This window comes from Pteropus alecto, unplaced genomic scaffold (genome assembly GCF_000325575.1).
Source record: "Pteropus alecto unplaced genomic scaffold, ASM32557v1 scaffold202, whole genome shotgun sequence".
Taxonomy (NCBI): Eukaryota; Metazoa; Chordata; class Mammalia; order Chiroptera; family Pteropodidae; genus Pteropus; species Pteropus alecto.
Window position 1 is genome coordinate 2,728,383 of NW_006432451.1, and position 13,459 is coordinate 2,741,841.

The 13,459-nt window shown below is 49.2% G+C and overlaps 1 protein-coding gene across 3 annotated transcripts in view; it reads right to left on the reverse strand.

Moving 5' to 3' along the window:
• The window catches only part of SCUBE3 (signal peptide, CUB domain and EGF like domain containing 3), a 34,706-nt gene extending 21,253 nt beyond the window's left edge, over nucleotides 1–13,453 (reverse strand). For 2 of the 3 annotated variants that reach the window (XM_006907341.3, XM_015585929.2), the window contains exons 1-2: nucleotides 13,412–13,453; nucleotides 507–629 (exon numbers count right to left, since the gene is read on the reverse strand). The gene's annotated coding sequence lies outside the window, so the exon portion shown is untranslated. Of the gene's footprint in view, nucleotides 1–506; nucleotides 630–7,668; nucleotides 7,965–13,411 lie in introns of those variants that run through there. The other variant, XM_025043704.1, reaches the window with a different exon arrangement.
• Between the last annotated feature and the right edge of the window lie 6 nt (nucleotides 13,454–13,459).

Genomic DNA, 13,459 nt, shown 5'->3' on the forward strand with positions numbered 1-13,459 from the left:
AATTAACAAGTACCCTGTCCACTGAAGTCTTATCAACACTGAAGGTCATAAATTTAAAACAACATCTCGAGACTGCTTTAATTTGCATTGCTTTAATTATGAGAGGAAGGTGTGTTCGTTTACAATATAAATTTTCCCTGGGATAAACTGTTCTCGTCCTTCGCGGGCATGGTATAGAGGTCTAAAGATGGAGGTTCCAACGTCAGGGAACTTCAGGCCTCAGTCTCATGATTCTGATCCCCCACCCAGCCCAGTTTGTCTGGCTGTGGACTGTTCCAACCAGGGCTTCAGCCAGCCTATATGGTGCCTTTGTACAAATTAGAAAATGGCTCCCTCTATGGAAAGACACAGTTCCACCCCACCCCCCTTACCCACCAACCTCCATCCCCATGCCAGTGAGGATTGCAGGCCTTCAGGTAATGCACAGTGTGGCCAACGGCAGGCCGCAGCACCAGTTTCCCCTTCTCAGGCAGGTCTGCCTTCTCCAGGTGCCCACCCGGCCTCACCTTTGCAGTGTTTACCATCCCCTGTGTAGCCAGACTTGCAGATGCACTTGTATGACCGCTGGGTGTTCTGGCAGATAGCATCGATGTGGCAGTTGTCGGTTCCCTCCACACACTCATCCACATCTGCCAGGGGCACAGAGAGTACATGAGACCCTCTGTTGGTGCCTCCTGAAGAGTGTCTTGAAGGTGGTTCCCCAGGGGCAAAATCCCTTCTCCTCTAAAATAAAGACAGTGACCCCTCCAGAAGCAGGTGCTTTCCCACACCCCTGTGATTTCAGGTGGCTAGCCTCTGTAATTTCAGGAATTCAGAAAGAACCTTCACTTCCCTCAAAAATACTTAATCCACAATGACAGAGAACATTCCATCATTTGAAATACTCTCTGATTTAAAAACAAATAAAAACCCTTGGACTGGACAGCAAACTTAACTTGATTAGAAATATTCAACCTAGTGTGGATTAGTTTACCTTTCTTAGGAGCAAGCTTAGAGGGAGAGGGAAGAGAAAAGGCATGGGGACAGTAGCCTCTGGGAAAGGGGCAGAGTCCAGCAGCCTTTGGTGATTAAAGGAGGAAGGGAGACAGGGCATCTGAGAAATTATCTGCCTCACAAGTCTGCTTGAGACCAGGCCTGCTTCCACTTGCCCACCATGGCGCCAAGAATCTTTAGAAGAAAGAAGCTCCATCCTGGAAGATTTCCTTGGCTCCTGTGCCGTCAACACCACGGGGACCAGGAACTGGCGGGGCCAGCACCAACAATCTGAAGTCTGATAAGTGCAGCCCTTGTGGCTCTCCCGCTGACTAAGGCAGGCTCATCTATCCCGCCACCCTGAGCTCTTTCATCCAATGTCTGGTGCTCCACTGTCTCTTGGCCCTCGCTCTGACTGGAGGCGCCACTCACAAAGCTATGCTAAAGGATGAGGCCACCCAAGATCCAGCAAAAAGAGGATGGTTCAGAAAGGTCATAGTAAAGAGAATCATTTATTGCTTTTGGGCAAAAGACTCTAATTTCTGAGGTAATGTTAATGGTGTCCCTAAAGCTGAACTGAAATAAAGAAAAACGTTTCATTCAGTTGCCAATGCTTTGTAAGATGTTTGTGTAAGGTACTATACTGAAGGCTGTGGATGCTCCGAGGTGACTGAGCCCACCCAAAAGGAGAGACAAATAAGTAACATGAAGCAGGATGTGGTTAAGTGCCATGAAGCATTAGAGATGAGGTGAGTGGGTGCTTAACCCTGGCTGCACGTTAGAGAGCCACCCCCAGAAATTCAGGTCAACTAGTCTGGGCTGGGGCATGGCCATCAGTATTTTTCTAAAGCTCCTCAGGTGAATCTGGTATGTATCCGGGCTTGAGAACCTCAGTTAAAATGACGATCAGAGGAAAAGAGACTATTTCTAGCTGTGAATTGGGAAACCCAAGATAGTGTATAAGTAGCAATCTGCAAGTAAAAAAATCAAGACCCAACTTTGAAGTGTGATCTGTGGACTTTAGAATTGCCTGGCTTTGTTAAAATGCAGATTCTTAGGCCTTATCACTGACCTATGGAATCCAAATCCTTAAGGTGCCTATTTTTTACTGAATGAATGGATGAGTGGACCAGTAATCATTCCAATTTATAGACACCCATAAGTCCTCGCTTGAAAAAGTTAACTCTCCTCAGTTTTCATATTTCGAGAAGTATTCTGGTGGGGTAGGATTGAGGAAGCTTCCTGGAGCTGAGAAGTGAAATTTGGAAGACTGCCCCCAAACACCCTGCCTCAGATCTTTTGGGGTTCTTTTCGGCTCTGCACTCTATACTTCAACTCTCTTGGACTCCTCTGCAGCAGTCCACAGTGGCCCCCGGATTCTAATTGCTATAATTCGCACTTATTCTTCACCTCACTCAGGCCCTGAAGTCATGATGTCTGCCCGCTGGCCTACACTGGGAAGTCATCCCAAAGTGAGAGAATAGAGAAGGAACATGGAAGACTAGTTCAGAAGAGAGGGCAAGAGGACCTCTGCTGATAATAAGAGGCTGAGTGGAGAATCAGTTTGTCCAACCAATGAGGAGAAAATGGTACCAAGAAATGTACTATCTTAGAAAGAGGCAAGGCTCTTGAACCAGTCAGGCCCAGATTTAAGTCTAGATCTACCACTTTCTAGGGAGGTTTTTCTGATTCTCTTATTTCTTCCTCCTTAGAATGGAGATGATCAGACCTCCTCATGAGAATCTGTTAACAATTGATGAGATAATTTGTGTAAAGTAGTAGAGTGTCTGGTAAATAGTAGGTCTCCCATATATGGAAGCTTGAGGTGGTAAGTATTAAATCACTGGTTCAAACAATAGATGCTCGAGGATTGTGCTGTGTAAGATGGTGGACACTGGGCACATGTGGCTATTTACATTTAAATTAATTTAAAATTCAGTTCCTCAGTTACAGTAGCCACAGGCAAGTTCTCAACAGCCCTATGTAGCTAATGGCTATCATAGTGTTCAGCACAGATATGGAACATTTCCAACACCCAGGAAGTCCTATTGGACAGCACTGCTCTAGGAGTTCTGAAAAAGGGATATGTCTGGGCCTGGGTGGACGCAAAAAACTTCCCGAGGAATGGGGTTCAAGTTGGGTTTCGGAGGTTGGACAAATGTTAGACAAAAGAGGAAAGAGGAAATATCTAGTGTGGTTAAATGTGTAAAGAAAGACAGGGCACCCGGAGTTGGTCCTTATTCTGTGTCCCCATATTTAAACATGTCCTCCACAGTGGGGAAAAATATTTTTTAACAACTAATTCCAAACTTGAAATGGCTTGAGGTTTAGTTTTATATGTTCTTGTGGGGTCCCTGGAAGAGGAAAGACTGGATAATCACCCCCTTTCCTGCGGTAACCCTTGGGAGTCTTTGAGGAAGGCATGGGGCATTGGACAATCCCACTGACTGATAATCATCCTGTTCATCCTGCTTGGAGCTCTCTTCCTCTGTGTCCCTCCATCCCTTCCCCAGCAACCAGCAAGGTGACCTGGAAACTCATCTGGAAGCTTCTTCTCTAGGCCTTCTCAGAGGTAGACGTCTGTCTGCAGAGGCTGGTGCTTGACTAGGGTCTGCATCCGGCTCTCTGGGCCCCCCAGCTCTGGCCTTTGCCTCTAATTCAGTGCCCACCTGTACTAGGGTGGACCCTGAGGCTAACTGCAACAAGCCCAAGCTTCCTGGCAGAGGCTTTAGATTCTTCCAGCAACTGGGCTTTCATGCCATTTTACCCGTCTCCCTCATCTCTCTGCTCGCAATGCTTATCCCTCTCCAGCAGGGTCTTTCTGCTCTGGAAGACTTTATCTCCTCCCTATTCCCTCTACGACAACTAACCATTCTATCCCTTTCGACACATTCACACACCTCTCATTCTTCACATTTAAGATGCAGTCCTCTTTTCTCTTCCCGGCCACACTGAGCCCAGCTTCCCAAATCTGGCTCAAAACTGTCTTCCCCAAAGCTCTTCGTGGTAAGCCCTATTCCTCATGAGTCTCCGGTCCTAGGGGACTCAGTTTGCCTCAGCTCACTTATAGTTATGGCCGAGTTGCTCTGCTAAGGCTTTAAAGCCATCCTGTGTGGTACGTTCCACTTTCCTCACTGAGGAAGGGACCGTTCAACTATTTGGAAGGAATCTTTCAAAGCAGAACAGGCCTAAAACAGAGCTCTGAAATAGGGCCCCAAATTATATCCAGCATCTCCTCCTTTTGCCAGTTCGTTCTTTCAGAGCTCCCTCCCACCACATCTGCCCACCCACAATTTGTCCGTACAGGGATCCTGTCAACACCCACGGGCACAGTCTCATCTTAGCACATTCTCTCAGGGTACAGGTGTTTACTAGCTGGCATTAACCAATCAGTTGATGCTGTTGGGCACGGATTGCTTTAGACCAGTAGTTCTCAATACTGGCTGCACACTGAGATTCCCTGGGGACAATTTAAAAAGTGCGACTGTCCTGGCACTCTGCTCGGCCAGCTGTATCAAGATTTCCAAGGTGAGGCTGGGCTGCTGTTCTGTCTTCCTTTTCCCAACTCAGGTAATGTGAATAGACTCGTTGCTCAAGCTGGGAAGAGACTGGGGCAGCGACATGCCAGAGTGTTTGACAAAAGGGGTTCTGGAGTGATATAGTGTCAGTTCAAATGCCACCTCTACCCACGGCTGTGTGGTCCTGGTCCTGGACTGCCATGAGCATCAAATGAGTTAAGACTTATCAAGTACTTAGCACAGCAGTGCAGGCATTTAGTAAGTACTCAATAAAGGTTCACTATTTTTAGTTCTAACTTTCTACCCAGTATCCTTTCCGAATCCCTCTCTTTCCCGCTTCCTCTTATCGAAGCCCCATTTCAAGGGCTGGTGTGGGGAAATGCAGCACCAGGGGAGCATATGATGGTACAGGAAATCTGCAGGGAAACATCCCTAAAGATACATGCTCCATTGCCTACTCCACCCCATTGCTGGGAACTGCCCGAAGAGGAGGGTGAAGTGGGTTAGGAACCAAAAAAGTGCACTCCATAATCTATCTGACAGTCTCTGTGAAGACTCTTCTTTTGTGCCCCTACCTAGCCCCTGGCACTAGTCTCTGTGAAGACTCTTCTTTTGTGCCCCTACCTAGCCCCTGGCACTAGGCTGACTTGGGGGAGAGTGGTGGCTGCAGAGATACTATAGATGAGCCAAGACCTCCCTGCCTCGCCCTCTCCTGGCATGAATGCACAGGTCTGTAACTGTAGCAGCTTTTCCCCACGCCATCCTACGTTTCTTCTGGATTTGCTTCAGTGCCTAGCAGAACACTCCAAAAACTCTGCTAAATGTAGGGAGGTAAGGTGGAATGGGCTGGGGAATATGAGTTAGAGGGCCGACCAGAGAGGGTGGATTATGATAACATAGGCAGTCCTAAGATTCTCGTCTGAGGATAGGAAAGTGTATCCCAAAAGAGAAGCAGGAGGATCCCTAAGGAAACACTTCATCATTTCAAAATTTTTCCCAGGTCCGGCTCAGGAATAACAACAAAGGGAAATGAGCAGGAATGCAGATTGCACATAAGCAGATACCGTAGGCAGAGTCTTCCACCTTTACATTACCACAGGCAGTTACCTAACCACCTACAGGGGTGGGAGCAGTTATGGGCAAATTTGCTGGGCCCAATGAGGTCTAAAGCAGCCTGCCTGCTGTCCTAATGCACCCACATGTCTGTGACACCCTCTTTGCCCCAGCCAGGTTAGTCCAGGATGTTTGGTGTGCCTACCTCACTCTCTTCTCGTTCCATGTTTTAAAATCTTGCCCATCATTGAGGACCCAATTCAGGTGCCACCGCTGGGAAGCTACCAATGGCTGTTCCAGCCTTCTCTGATCTACTCTTTCTCTTAACTCCTAAGGCTTTTACTGTCAGGTTCTCTGATCGCCTGACCAATTACTATCTTGTAATGCCTCTTATATGCTGCCTTGTATCATTGTTTAACTTTTAGCTTATGTGTATTATCTTCCTACTGAAACTGTAAGCTCCTTGCGGCCATGGCTTCTGAGTCTTTGAAACCTACACAGCAGGTAGAATAGAGTTAAGCATATTCATTCAACCATTCAACAGTTACTGAGCATTTACAACATGCCAAGCACTGTGCTAGGTGATGGGCGTTCAGCAGTGAATAAGACTGACTAATATATTGAAGGCATTTAGTATATATTCGTTGGATGGATGGATGGGCTGGTGAGTGAATGGTTGAGGTCTGTATTTGTGGCATTCTCTCTGCTCTAGGTTACCACAGAGAAAAAGCTTGCTTTTTTCCTGTGACCCCACAACTGTTCTAGGTAGAGGAAGTTTAGTCTTAAGTTAAGGGTAGGGAGACAGGAAACTCTGAGAAGGGAGGATACCTGCTTAAAGGCACCCATTTGGTGATGCTGAGTCCAGAAGAGACTGGGACCAAAAAATCTAGGATAAGATTCCTAGGGAATCCTATGGAATGCACAGGATCTCAGGGTCGTCATATGTTACTCGTGGTTGTTCAGGCACTTCTTCCGAGCATCCTTGTCAGATAGATGTTCCCCAGCTTCAGTGCTAACACCTGATGACAGGACACCAGGGGCCCCTTGAGACTAGTGTTCCATTGCTGGTCCTGATCGGTTCCCTGATCTTTTCCTCCATGTTGCCTCCCACATCTAAGTAACATCCAAAGTAGAACCAGCCCTGGCTTTGGCCATGACACTCTAACCTGCAGTATGTGTACATGTACCTGCATACATGCATATCTACTCTACCTCTTGATCAAAAGGGCAACCAGGGAAGCTGGCAGAGCCAGGCTTCCCAGCTCCAAAGTGTCTTCCCTACCTGGAACTGGGACTCTGTTACTTTAGCTAAAGCCTGGGCATATCCTCAGCCTGGACACAGCCTAGGCAGGGGTGAAGGAGGCCTGGAGAGAGTCCATGAAACCACACAGATGACCCCAAAGAGAGAAGACAGAGCACTTTCTTTTTTAAAAAAGTACCCTTCCCTCTTATACGAGTTTGGCCTGCTTGACTGAAGAGCCAGGAAAAGTATTTGGTGGCTGGAGACTGGAAGGGAGTGGGGCTGGCCCTGAGAGCCTCGTCACCCATCAGGGAGCCCTGACTGAGTTTCCCTCTGAAGGTCCACCTTCCCCCTAATCCAGCTCTTTGCTCACTTGAATGTACCATTAAATAGACATGGATTTTCTCCTTTTCAGTGTGGACTAAACCAACAACCGTGAGTCAGAGGCCTTTAGAGGATAGGTAAGGGCAAGGGGTGGTGGAGGTGGGAAGGAAAGCAAAGAACATCGGAGAGGGAGAAGCAAGGAGGCAGGCAGTGGGCAGAGGCAGGTTCCAGTTTCATCATGATCATTCTTATCGATCTAAACTGGTGGAAAAAATAACAACATAAGGAACGATGATGTCACATGATATGTAATTCCATTAAGTGTGCAGTGATGTCACATGATATATAATTCCATTAAGTGTGCAAAGTTCTTCCACATAGGTTATTTCATTTGGTTCTCGAATGGTCCTGCCTCTCAATATATAGATGAGGAATAAGCCTGGAGAGGGAATCTCGGGAAAGAGCAAACAGCTAGTGCGGACTCAGGACCAGTGTGCTCCCAGTCCAGTGCTCACTCACTATACACTGTCTTCCGTAAACACTGGAGGGAAGAATCCATACCTTAATTGTTGTTGTGCCTCCTCCCCCACAACTCAGCACTCAGTTCAGCATGAAGCAAACATCCAATACACAATCATGGAATTGCCTGGTAGGAAATCAACAGTGGGCATGCAGATGCTCTGAGGCTCTGGGCCTGGGGCAGCAGGGAGGAAGGCAGGGCTGACTGGCACACGGGGCTGACTGGCACACAGGTGCACCATGGTGGGCACAGACAGAGTTGCAGTGAGGAAGAGGTGGGCAGCACGGCAGTGGGCAGGTGTCTCCTGCCCTTGGATTCACTATGCTGGGCCAAGCAGCTGGTTAGAAACAAAAACAAACACCAGGGATACAGGTTCCTGCTGTTAACAGCTTCAAACCGCCAGAGGAAAACTCCAAATAAATATAATTAGAAACCTGTAAAAACGTCCTCTCTGTAAACCTGCTCCCCAGGGTCTACCTTTTAAGCGCCCCCCTCTTTTCCCACCCCACCCCCAATGCCCACATATCCTGATACTCCACCCTCACCCAGGGATTCCTAAATCTGGTTCCTTGTTCTGGATCTTCCCTCCGCCTCAGTAGCTTCTGCCCAGGTCTTTCCCCAGCTTGTCACCATCAGTGACCAGATGTCGACGGCTGCTGGCCTGGGGTTCTGAAATCCATGCCCACCCTCCCCCGAGTTCTCTAGGGCTACAGTTACAGCCGCACGGAACCTGTAGGTAAGGGAGCCACAGCGCCCTTTTAGGTCATCATTCTGCCTATGGGGCCAAATCCAAGCATCCAGTGGCAACTACAAAACGGTTTGAAAAGGGGAGATGTCTAGGTTGGAGCAGAAGGCAGGGAACCAGTCTTGGAGCTGAGAATATATAGTGTGGTGGGAGCAAGGGCTGGGGCCCTGGGGCCTCACCCAGATAGTATTCCGTTTCCAGAGCACAAACACTTAAGCTCCATTTCCCCGCACTGCTGGGTGTACGTACATTCACACGTACAGAAGCACTTGTTCTGCAGAGGCTATTTCCAGGGGGCAATATCCCACTTAAGGACAGAGGAAGAACTATCAGGTACGTGGGGCCCCAGAACCGGGTGGGGGAAGAAAGGAAGAGGAGCCAAGTGGTACAGACTTGGACAGGGAGCAGTGGAGCAGGGCCTGGGGAGAAGAGGGCCTGAGATTCAGGCGAGAAGCCTGGGGAGGCCGGCGGCAAGACTGAGGCTCGCTATGGTGTCTTCTACCTTCAGCATGAAGGCTTTTGATGAGATGTGCAGAACCTCAGCTGAAAAGGACACTTCTGAAACTCTCGTCCATTTTACAAGCGAGGAAGAGAATTTCAATTATTTCCTCAGAAGTTCCAATCCTTAGGCTCTGCGTTTACCTAAACCCACTGGCGTTATACTCCCTACCCCATGCCATTTGGCGCTCGCAATATGTGAGCATGGGCAGAGGAGAGCAGTCTGGTGACAGAGAGGCCATTAGGGTCGAGATTGAGGGTCCATGTCCCCTCTTAGCCCAGGTGACTAGCTCCTCTACCCCTCAAACATCCCTGGATTGTCAGCTGTGTTTTCCCCCCAAAGACCAGCAGTCCCTCTGTTTCCAGACTCCTGTCTTATAACTGAGCCTGAAGAAGCTGTCCCCAGGTCTGGGCCTCTTGCGGGCACTGCCAGCCTCAGAGCAGCTCCACAGTTTCCAGCCCTGACAGGGACTCTTTCTTATAAGCGGTTATGTGCTAGGGGTATAGGACATCAAAAGAGGCCCACACCCTAACACTAGGGGATCAGAGCAGGGGGCAGGGAATGAAGTGAGTTCAGGCGGCGAGCTCTTCCACCTCCATCTTCTCAAGAGGGTCTAAAGCCATCCGTTCCTTTCCTCCACCCCGGTTTAAGGCACTGGACCAAGCCAATCCACTTCTTTACTTCTCCAATGAAAACAAAACGCACAGTGCCCGGCTTCCTTTTTCCTCTTACGGGAGTGCACGCGCGCACACGCACGCACACACGCACACACACACATACACACCCCGAATCACACACATGCACGCTCACACATCCCAGTGAATGCACACCTCACATTCCCAAACTCACACCCAGGGCCCGCTCTTTTTACAACAGGTCTCAGCTGCTGACATCTCAAACTAGTTCTCATGCTCTCCGATTCCTGAAGATTTTGGAAAATAATCTCATTTAGGGGTTCTTTCTCCGCCTGTAGGATTTCTGGCTTCCCGTGTCTTCTAGACCCCTCTCTCTTATTCCACCCTGCGGAGACGCAAGGAGATGAGGGGTAAGAAATGGAAAAGTTCTCCCTCCTCAGCTCTCCCCCCACCCCCAGGGGACATGTCACTGAGAGAAGAGAGGTCAAAGGGATTCCTGAGGAATTTCTAAGCAGTCCACCCCCTTTTCTACCCTCTGGAAAAGGTGGGGCGGAGGTAAGGGGCTTAGAGGGAATTGATTGAAGATCAGGCTCCACGAGTGAGGGGGACTGACTCTCTCCCCAGTGTGGCCTGGATGGGGCACGGGCAATACCCGGCTGCCCATGGGGCCACCCTCACCCGCTGACACGGTTATGGTTTTCATTTCATATTTTGGAGGGAGGGGCTAGGAGGAACAGTCCCCTCACTGTAAGAGCTGGCCACAGGAGCCCAGGGAAGCGGGGAGGAGAGGAAACTGCCACATTAAAGAGGAAGAGAGGGGTGGGGGAAAGAAAGAGAGAGACACACATACACCCAAACAGAGACCTGGAGAGACGCATGGAGACAGAGAGACACTGTTTGCCGTCAGATGAACGCTCTTGGTCCCTGGGATGGTGTTACTTGGAAACTCTAAATATATGACTTTATCAAGATTCTATCCCTAATGAGGAGAGAAAACAACCAGGTAAACTAAACGGCCAGGCTGGCTCTCCCTGAGCCCCTCCTGGGGGACAAGTTTTCCCCGGAGGCCAGGAGACCTTTCATTCAGCTGTAACCTGAGCACTACACCAGGATTAGGCTTTTTTAACCACTCTGCACCACCACCCCCCACCCCCCAAAAAAAGCAAATTAATGCTTTTAAGTTAACAATTATCTTGGTTATCCAGTCTGTCTACTTTAAAATACACAGACAGGCACTTGAAAAACACTCAAAACCATGTAACCTCATGCTCACTCATTCTCCGTCACACAAGCTTACCCACCCACTCATCCACACAGTTCTCAAAGGCACTAAAACAATCCGTATTCACGCTTAACAACTAAGTCACAATAGACGCAGGCACCTAGCTGTGTCACATGTGGGTGATCCTGGTGAACCTTACACACGTACACACACACACTCATTCACCTGTACACTCAGGGCTCCCTTCCTTATCCGTCCCCTCTTCCCCATTCCACAACACTTTGGTTCTCCCCCTGGGGACTCTTGAGAGAAAAGGAACAGAGATCCAGAAATCCAGAGGAATAGTAACTGTGCAAGATACTTGCCAAGGGTATTTGTGTTTTAAAGAGCTGCTAGAGCTTCATTTAAAAGCATGTGGCATTGAATAGACACCTTATGGTACTGGTGATACCTAGGAGATCTGTTTGGGAGCAAGGGATGTCCACAGCACTCTGCCTATGGGTAAGGCTGCCCTGCCTGGTCAGTACTTGTCCTTCTTGGAGCACTGGCCTATAGATTTGGGGCCAGAGACACCCCTCCCACCCAGTAAAGCTGTTATTTGGCGATCTCTGGCAGACCAGGTTGATAAGTTTCTCCTGAATAGCAGGGTCAAAAGTAGCTAAAATAATAGGCTTCGATTCTATGCCCAGCTAGACTCAGGGATCAGTAGGAAGGAAGGTGCAAAACTAATTGCAGCCCGGTCAGAGCAAGTGTGGCCTGAATACGAGATAAGCAGAGGACAAAACTATTAGTCTGTAAGTTTCTTGAGGGCAGAGGCCTCCACTCTGGCTTTATTCCCCTCCCCACACCACTCCACCGCGCCACCCCCCTCCCCCCACAGTACCCAGCAGGGTGTCCAATGAAAGAGGGAGCCCTAAAGTACCTTGGAGGGACTCAGTCCTTCTGTCTCTGAATGATGAACTGATCTCCCAGGCTTGAAAGCCTTGGCTTGATGGCACCTGTCCCTTCCAGGAGCCTCCATCTGCCCCGGGAACCCCCTTGAATATACTGGTTTTTCTGTTCACCCCCAACCCCCCAGTCTCACTGGGCCACTACAGACACTGGCTCCAACTTGAAAGAGGTCCTTATCTTGTCTCTAGATTACTGCATGAAATCTGTTCCTTCCTTTAGACTAAACTCCCTAGCTAATTCCATGTTATGAGTAAGTCAGCACGCACTACAAAAGACAGCTTTGTTTATGAAGACACAAGCAAATCCACAGTGAGAGAAGGGCTGCTCCCAGGCTGGGGGTGGCAGTGGTAGTGGGCTGTCTGGAACCAGGACTGGAGAAGAAGCAGTCTGGGGTTGAAGGGCGTGGGGGTGGGGTCTGGTATTTGACAGCTGAGGGTCTCTAGTGTTTTGGTTCTGTTAAAGGAAATGTTAGAGGAAGAAGGGGGCAGTGGAAGAGGTGGTGTTTTGGGAGAAGAGGATGGCATTGATATAGCACCTTCTTTTTAACAGAGCGGGAGCCCATATAGTACAAAGAACAGCTTAAAAGTCAAGTGCTCAGGCTCTGGGACACAGCGACCTGACTGCCAGAGACTCAGGCTTCCCCAACTCCCAAGTTCAACTTTCTCTTCTGGCCCAGCCACCTTCACACCCCAGCTTGGCTTCAAGAGCCCCTGGGGATAATAGGCAGAGTCATATCCTCCTGGGCAAAGTCTTGCCATGAGGAATTTTCTTTTTGTCCATATAAATCTCCTCCTGGGTAAGGACACCATGAGGGAAGGGTGCAGCAAGAGGTCAAGGGGGAGGGGTGGCTGTCCCAGAGAACTGTAGTCCACCAGGCTGGTTTCTGCCAGCACAGCCTTGGGACTGGTCAAGCAATGAGCCTGGGGTCAGGGATGGGGGCGGGAGGGCCTCCCTCTCTCTCTTTAATTCCTAGAGGGATCTGTCAGAGCTCCACGGCCTGGAATTTTACTTTGTTATTTTAATGCAATTCTGACCTGGAATTAAATGGAATTGGAAACCCAAGGCTTTAATAAATAAATATTATGATAAGAAATGAAAGCCATGCAAGACGAAAGATTTCCCCCCAAAGAGGCAGAAATGCAACATTCTTGCAGGGAGCCAGAGTCACAGAAATTTTTTTCTCTTCTTCAGCCCCATACCACGCAGTGAGAGACAAATTAGTTTTTCCATAAAAGATGCTATTTTTCTTTAACATTTTTCTACTGATAAGACAACTTCGAAATTTGTCTAACTTTTCATAAGGGTTGAGGGTGAGGGAAAGAAATCTATGGCAGCTGAAAAGTTTTCATTCTCAGTCTCTCCAGGCCACAACTTAAGTTTCCGGCAATGTTTGAGAGAGTAGAAGATTCTCATACTTTTGGAGGACAAGAAGTCTTTCGAAGATGCTGCGGTGGCAGTGAAATAGGCAGACTTCTGAGGTGCGTGGTCACTTCTGCCCAGGGCCCCCCAAACTTCTCACTCATTCGTGCCGCCCCTGGCTCTTCCAGTCTTTCGCCCGGGGCGCAATGCCCAGAGGTCAGGTCCCCAGCCGAAGAGTACGGATGCACAGTGCCCGGTCCTGACAGCAAGCAGCACGCTTCCCAGCACCTGCCCTGCCCCTTGGAAATCGCACCCCAGCCCTTGGGCCCCGCAGCCCCGGCAGCCCCGCGGCCGCGCGCCCCTCCTTCCTTACCTTGCGCGGCTTTGCTGTGCTGGGCGGCACGGGCGTGGACCAGCAGGA